Source organism: Meriones unguiculatus, chromosome 2 (assembly GCF_030254825.1).
Source record: "Meriones unguiculatus strain TT.TT164.6M chromosome 2, Bangor_MerUng_6.1, whole genome shotgun sequence".
Classification (NCBI taxonomy): Eukaryota; Metazoa; Chordata; class Mammalia; order Rodentia; family Muridae; genus Meriones; species Meriones unguiculatus.
The window spans coordinates 32586487-32594019 of NC_083350.1; the positions used below are offsets into that span (position 1 = coordinate 32586487).

General features: G+C 43.5%; 1 pseudogene; it reads right to left on the minus strand.

Moving 5' to 3' along the window:
• Positions 1-217: 217 nt before the first annotated feature.
• On the minus strand, positions 218-315 carry LOC132652644 (small nucleolar RNA SNORA17; annotated as a pseudogene).
• Between the last annotated feature and the right edge of the window lie 7218 nt (positions 316-7533).

The window sequence follows — 7533 nt, forward strand, 5'->3', positions numbered from 1 at the left end:
GGCTGGCTCCCTGTTCAGGCCCCATAGTATCTGTCTGGTGATCATCTTGCGCTCACTCCTTACCCAGGGTGACATGGTCCCAGCCAGGGTTCTTCTGGTTTCTGGCTCACTCCCTGCCCTGAGAGCCCATCTGGGCACCCTGTTTCTGCAACTGGTGGTCATCTCAGGACCTCCCTTGTCCCCTCTTTTCCTTTTTCATTCAGATGATCACAGGTCAGATGTCAGGCTGAGCATAGACACAGCCTCTCTTCTCTCTGCCACCTACAGGTGCACCTGTGACACAGCAGCCAGACCTGCAATGCTTCTAGGGGTATCCATCTTGAGTGTTTTGCATTTCTCTGTTTCCTTTCAGCTGCATAGGTTCTCACAGAGGTAGTAATATGGTTTGTTTATGGAGCTGATCTGGCTTAACCAAGAGAGGCTCTCTCTTCTGCCACCACACTAACTCAGAGAAAGTTTCTTTCCCATCTTGTGTCTCTCAGGAAAGTCTGTAGTTTTCTGTTCTCCTCTTTTACAAAAACACTCTAGTTTAAAGTGTTTCAGAAAAGTCCATCTAGGGGCTGTATGGTAAATCACTCACTGCACAGGTATGAAGACTTGAGTTTACATTTCCAGAGACCACTGAAAAGTCACAATGCTGCCTGTCATCCCCATTCTCCTATGACAAGGTAGGAGGTGGAGACCGAAGGGGGCCAGATAGCATGGCATAGATAGCAGCAGATAAGACACTCTGTCTCACACAAGGTGTAGAAGGTGATCATTCTTACTCAAAGCTGTTCTCTGACATCCACATGGCTGTGCCCAGTGTGTGCCTTCACACACACATGTACACACACACACACTCAGGGTTTACTTGCAAACTTCAATTGCTACTCAATCCACAGTCTCTCGATGCCTTTGCTGCTCAGGCTGTAGGTTCTCTTTTCACTCTCTGCTGCTTCTGCACTTCTTTCCTTGTGTGCTCAGTTCCTTGCTCCCACCAGGGTCAGTAGTATGGGGAGAATAAACTTAGAAGAAGGACAAAGGATGGAGTGGCTGCTGCTGTTACCTGGTCACTGATGCCTCCTGCTTTGTATCAAGGTTCACACAGTGTCCATCTCTCCATCCTCTTCTTTTTCTCATGTGGGTCAGTGCACATGCCCTAGCTACAAGTCAGTATCTTTGTGAATTTGGTTCTTCCAGCTATAGGCAGAGCAGCTTGAACAACAGAAGCCTACTTTCTAACAGTTCTGGAGGCTGGAAGTCCAAGATCAAGGTGCCAGACAATTTGTCTTTTCTTGGCTTGCAGATGGTTGTGACCCTTCCTGCCCCAGTGGTATACACAGGCTCTTCCTGCTGGCAAAAGCTTTCAGCAGTGAGCTTGTTTAATGTGTGCCTTTCAAGGCATTTTCTTTCTTGCTCCTGTCTAACGTGTCCCTTGACCACAGGAAACATCAAACATTATCACTGATGTTTGAGTAAATGCTGCCCTCGTTCTATGCCCTGTAATTTTTGTCCTGTTGTCATTTGCCTGAAACAGATTCCCATTTTGTGCTTTTAAAGGCATGGAACTGATGTATGTCTTTGCTGAGAGAATTTTCCCCAACTTTAGAGATAGGTAATTTTTCCTCAGGCATTTTCTTGCATTCTGTATTAGTATTTGCATAGGGCTGACTGCTTATAAATGTAGCAAGAAACCATTTGCAAAGCCTTTTCTCTATCTATAAAAAGTACCAGGATTGTTGATGAGCTCTTTTTTCCTAGAGATGGTAATTCTTGAGGGTGATAGAAGGGAGGGCACTGTGCTCAACCTTTTCTGCATGTACATACACCTTAATTAATCTCTAGCTTTCTCTTACATGGGCTAGAGGTGGGGTCCTGGACTCTGAAGGGCTGTTTTGAAACCATTGATAAGTCTTAAGTGACTAATCTAACATCTCTCTATAGATGATAGTTCTTTATCATCCACTGTCTCTTGGGTTGTTATTTCTGTTGGAATTCTACAACTGCAAAGAAGTTCCACTTCACATCTTGTAACAGGATGTGTGTATATATAAACACTTACTTTGACCTGAGAAGAACCAGGGTCCTCTCCCAGTAAGACAAAAGTGTATGAAAATGAGTAAAAGGCTAAGCATGATTCTTTCTATAGGTATCCACATTCAGTGAGTTCATTTTGTGTCCTGAAGAAGAGTGTTTTTCTTGGCTCTCTGTGTGTTGCCTTCTGCCCAAACACTCTTTAGTTGAACAGCCTGCCTAGGTATGTGTTCCTTACCATTAGCCATTTTACTCTGAGGTCCCAAGTTCATGTGAAGGTACATAAATGATAGACAGTGTGTAAGTGTTGGTGGGATGATTCTTCCTCAGCTGAGATGGATATGTAATGGCTGTTTGGAAAGAAATTCTGAAGCTCTGAACAGCTGATGATGTCGTGGGACACAGGAGGCTGTAATGTGAGTACTGAATGCGGAAGTGGACGGCTGTGTTTATTTGGACAGAAAAAAGTTGAAAAAGAAAATCAGACTTTCATTCCAGTTAGCACTTTGAAATATTCTGAATTTAGAAGATCCTTGAACTCACTTGTATGGCTGCACTACTCTCAAAAAAGCACTTCATAAATCCTAGGGAGCAAGTACTACAAAAATACTCTTCTATAACTCCACCTGTGCTCCATACATAAAAGACCACCAGATCATGGATTTTGGTTAATGTTTCTTATGAGCTATGTGAATTCTGCTTATTTGAAAACGGCAAGATCGGCAGCCTTTTCTGATGACTGAGTGGCAGAATATTCTTTACCCTGGTGGCAGATTTTTGTACTAACGAGGTGGGAGGGAACTGTGCGGCAAGCTCTTGACTTTCAGGAAATAAAGCCCTTATCGAAACTCATCTTATTGGAGCAGGTTACCAACCCAACATGCCCGCTACGGCACTCTGTAGAGGATACTGGCACATTCGGGTCGCTCCAGCTTACATAGACTTCATGTGGAAAAGTCAAGTTCAATCCAGGGGGAGGATCTGAGCCAGAATGAGGGAAGTGCCACTCTCAGAGGAAGTGAGCGAAGGAGAGATATTGGCGGTGCTTGTAAGGAGGAGGACAGACGAAAAGGTCAGTGATTATCCATGTCTAGGAAAACCGATGGCAGTAGTTTCTATCCTCCCCTCCCCTATCAAGAGGACAATAGGCTATCAATGTTCCGTTACGCAAATATAAAAGCATCTGTGGAGGGAAGACATGTGCTTATCATGCTCTTAAAACATCTGCTCTTGCAAAGCACTTGAATATAATCTCGCCCTAACAGGAGCAAAACAGCTGTTCACGAATCCATAGCCACCACTGTTCTTGCGCCTGGAAAATATGTACGATAAACTGCAGAAATGGACCCCGGGGGTGTTTGAATCTGTGGACAGACTATTGATTATGCATAATTTTCCTGTGAGCTGCTGTTATTTAGCTGTGTGGAATAGACTGTGCCTGGAGTCTGGGGGAGAGCTTCTACCAGGATGCGTTACTTAAAGCCCTTTAAAGTAACTCTTTCAAAGTAATGCACAGGCAAAAATCACTCTCAAGGGAAGTTGATGAAGCACCAGGAGGTGATGTATCTGAAGCTAAGTAGAACCAAGGAGGTGGAGTTGCAACCCAACATTTTCCTCTCCCACACCACCTGCACTAAATTGTAGCCTAAGGTTAAATTCTGTTCTCTCTTCCCTGTGCCACATCCTCCACTGGGATTGGGTTTTCTTCCCTGACCTCCACAGGCATGGCTTGTAGATTGATTGCACGTACTACCCCTTTCTCATCCTACCTTGAAAACAGGGCCACGTTAAAGTAAGCAGAGAGGCTTGGGAGATAGCTTGGAGGGTAAGATGTTTGGTGCGCAAACATGAGGCCCTGAGATCAGATCCTCAGCGCCCACGTCAACATCCAGGCATGGTGGCATTTGTCTGTAACCCCAGTGCTGAGGGGTGGAGACAGGTGGAGCGCCGGAATCCTGGCCAGGCAGTGTAGCCAAGGGGTGAGCTCCACACTTGGCGGGAGACCCTTTCTCAACACTATTGCGTGGAGAGTGATTGAAGAGGGTGCTCCACACTGACCCCCAGCCTCCGTGTGCATCCGGAGGCACGTGTTGAAAAACAGTTAAGTGCACCTTTTCCTAGGCAATAGAAAATGTGGTTCAGAGAATGAACCCCATTCATTCTTTCCCTCACTGTATCCTTTAGAATTATTTCTGGAAGGGCTCTTTCTTAAAATCATTTTAAAAGCCATAACCTATCACTTAAAGACTATGATTACAGTTAACACTTCAGAACACACGGAGCAGCGCCTGTCCTCCAGGTACTGGTGAGAACTTGGAAGAGGGCGGGGAACGCTCTGTAGTTCTCCCCCCATCAGATGTACGCTGCGGCGCACTGATTGCTAGGTACGGAGAGCCGCAGAACACGCTCCATCTCGATGCCGTTTCCCTTGTGTTGAAAGAGCATTCCAAAATGTATCAGCCTTCAGCAGGTTCAATCAGGCAGCCACTCCACGCTGCTCAAGGGGGAGCTGTGCTGCTCAGGACTGACATGTGGAAAAGCAATCAGACGCTGAATTATATGGCTGGCTTTCTTTGTCTTCATCTGTTTAAAGTACTCAGTGAGCCCCGGTGAAATGACAGAGCTGTGTGTAAAAGCCCTTGGAAAAACCTCATTCATCACCAAGTTCGTAGAAACTGAGCAAATAGCTGAAGGGCTGCCTTCACAAAAGGCGACGACAGACAGTGTTTTGATATTTTCAGGGATCCTGCTGTGAACAAGGTTTTGCCTTTTCCTACCCCACTCCCACCTTTCAGACCTTTAAACATTTGGGCTCTAGACTTCCGTTGAAGACAGACAGAAAGAAAGAGAGCTACTCGGAGGGTGAGAACTGTGGCTGCTAAAATAATAACACTTAGGCCTTTCTCGTCACTTTGAAAGCCTTAAAAACATTATGAAAAGAACTTTAGTTATATATATGACTTTAGTCACATATTATACATATAATTGTTTTTTCCTTTTCTTTTAGGAGGTGCCACGAGCAAGACTACCTAAGATCATTTAAATGAAAGAAACTAGATTGACGGGAGCACAGTCAGGAAGAAATGGTGGCTCAGAGCTGGCCCCTGCGGGGATTACTGCTCAGTGGGTTACTGTGAGTGGCTTAGAATTTCAGTGCGGCTTTCTTCTAGGGCTCAGTGTGATTTTGTCTTATATCCAGGTCTCTTTGCTTAGTGTTTAGGCCTAGGGAGTGTAAAGAAACATTAGTATTTTGGTAAAGTTATATATAATACATACAGTAATTTGGATGTATAAAAACAATATATTGTAAAAACCAAAGGTGTGATTATCTTTTAAAGATTATCTGCAGTTTTATACCTATATGATGGATTATCTATAATATTACAATTTGAAGTAGTTCTTAACAAGATTAGAAATCTACTGCAAGATAAGTATCACCTTGGAAGAGAAGAGTCATTAATATTGAATTTCTTAAGATATAACAGAATCTCTCCTATCTAAGGACAGAGTTTGAAGAGAACCTGGAGGTTGGAGAGTTGACATTCAAGTAGGCTTCCTGATTTGGATTTGCAAGCTACTTGGTAGCAGATATGACCTGGCACAAATGTGTGTGTGTGTGTGTGTGTGTGTGTGTGTGTGTGGATGTGTGCATGTGTGAAGACATAAACATGTACACTGTGGGATGAAGGGCACATTCATGGAATCTCCATCTTCTCCTAGTGGTTGTTTTATTTTCTTTTGTATTGCTGTCATAAGACATCATGACCAGTTTATAAAAGAAAGAGTTAGATTGGAGTTATATTCCAGAGGGTTAGAGTCTATAATGGCAGAGTGAAGGCATGACTGGAACAGTAGCTAAGAACTCACATCATCCACAGGCAGGAGACAGGGAGCACACTGGGAATGGCATGAGTCTTTCAAAACCTCAGCGCTCACTCCCAATGACGCAACTCATAATCCTTCCCAAACAGTTTCACAAGCTGAGTAAAGATCTCATATATGGGCCTATAGAGGGCTTCTCATTCTAACCACCACATTCTAGCTCACCCCCATAGGCTCGTGTGGTTATATCATAACGCATAATGTACTTAGTCTAACGTCAAAAGTCCCCATCATCTCCAGTCTCAGTTTTTTAAAGGAAAACCTAAAGCTCAAAATCTCTTCTGAGAAGAAAATCCCTTAATTTTAACACCTTGTAAATTAAAAAAAGCAAATTACATATTTTCAACGTATAATAGCATAATTGTTCCAAAAGGAGGAATTGATGCATAATGAGGAAAGCAAAGTCCAAACCTAGAAGGCAGACTGTAAATCCTCTACCATGAAGCCTAATGTCAGAGGGCTTACTGGCTCAGCCCTTCCGGCTTTGCTTCCTGAAGCGCAATTTTGTTTTTTTTTTTTTTTTCTTTTTCCTCTTGGCCTGGATCCACTCTGTCAATAGATCTCTTTGTCATTGCTCTGGCATCTTCAAGATCTCAAGGTCTCCAATTCAACTCAGGCTTCACTTTCACAACTTTGCACAATGACCTCTTTGGGCTTCCATTAAGAAACTCCTTTGCTACATGTGTGCCTTCAGCATCAGTAGCTGTCCTGAACCATGGAATAAGATCCCACCACCTCCATACTCATGAAATCCTTTGTGACTTGAAAACTAATACCACATGAACAACCCTGCTACGTTTGGCTGCATGCTTGGGATAGCGCCTGGCCCTCTTGAATCACATCTGCAGCAGCCTTCCTTTATTGTTGCTTTTCAGGAACAGAAAATTTCTTAGGCCCATTTTTTTTTCCCACAGGTTGGAAGCTTATTTGGGTAGAGTCTTGTCTCAACGCATCCTTCTTTTTATTCTACTTTGGATCAGGTCTCTCCTTCATCTCTTAATCTCTTGTATTTCTTTTTGCCCCACTTGCTCTTTTTCATTGTAGACCTGTGTAAGAGTGGTTACTAATAGCCACATGAGAGAGTCAATATTAGGCTGTTTATCAATCTCCTCCACCAAAGTAGCTAGCCCATTACTTTTCAATTTAGCTTTAAGAAAATTCTTAGTTCAAAGGCAGAAGGCTGCCACACTCTTTACCACAATATCACAAGAATGGTCTCTAGCCCAGTTAGTGATCTTGTTTCTCTCTGATATCTCTTGAGCTGGGCTTCCATAACCCATGCTGCTCTTAACCCTGTTTAATCTTGAGCCCCTATTAGGATGGCCCATTCAGTTCTGCTTACTGCATCCAACTACTTTTCTAGTCTAGAATCCCAAAGTTTTTCATATTCCTTCAAAATACAACATAGTCTGGTCTGTTACAGCAATAGCCCACTCCCTGGTACTAGCTTCTGTCTTGGTTTCTTCCTATTGATGTAACAAGACACTATGACCAAAGTAAATTATACAAAAATGAGTTTAATTGTGCTTATGATTCCAGGGGCTTGGGCCTTATAAGGGAATAAGGTAGTCATGGCAACAGGCAGTTAAAACAGCAGCTGGGAACTCATATAGAGCCCACAAGCAGGACGCAGAC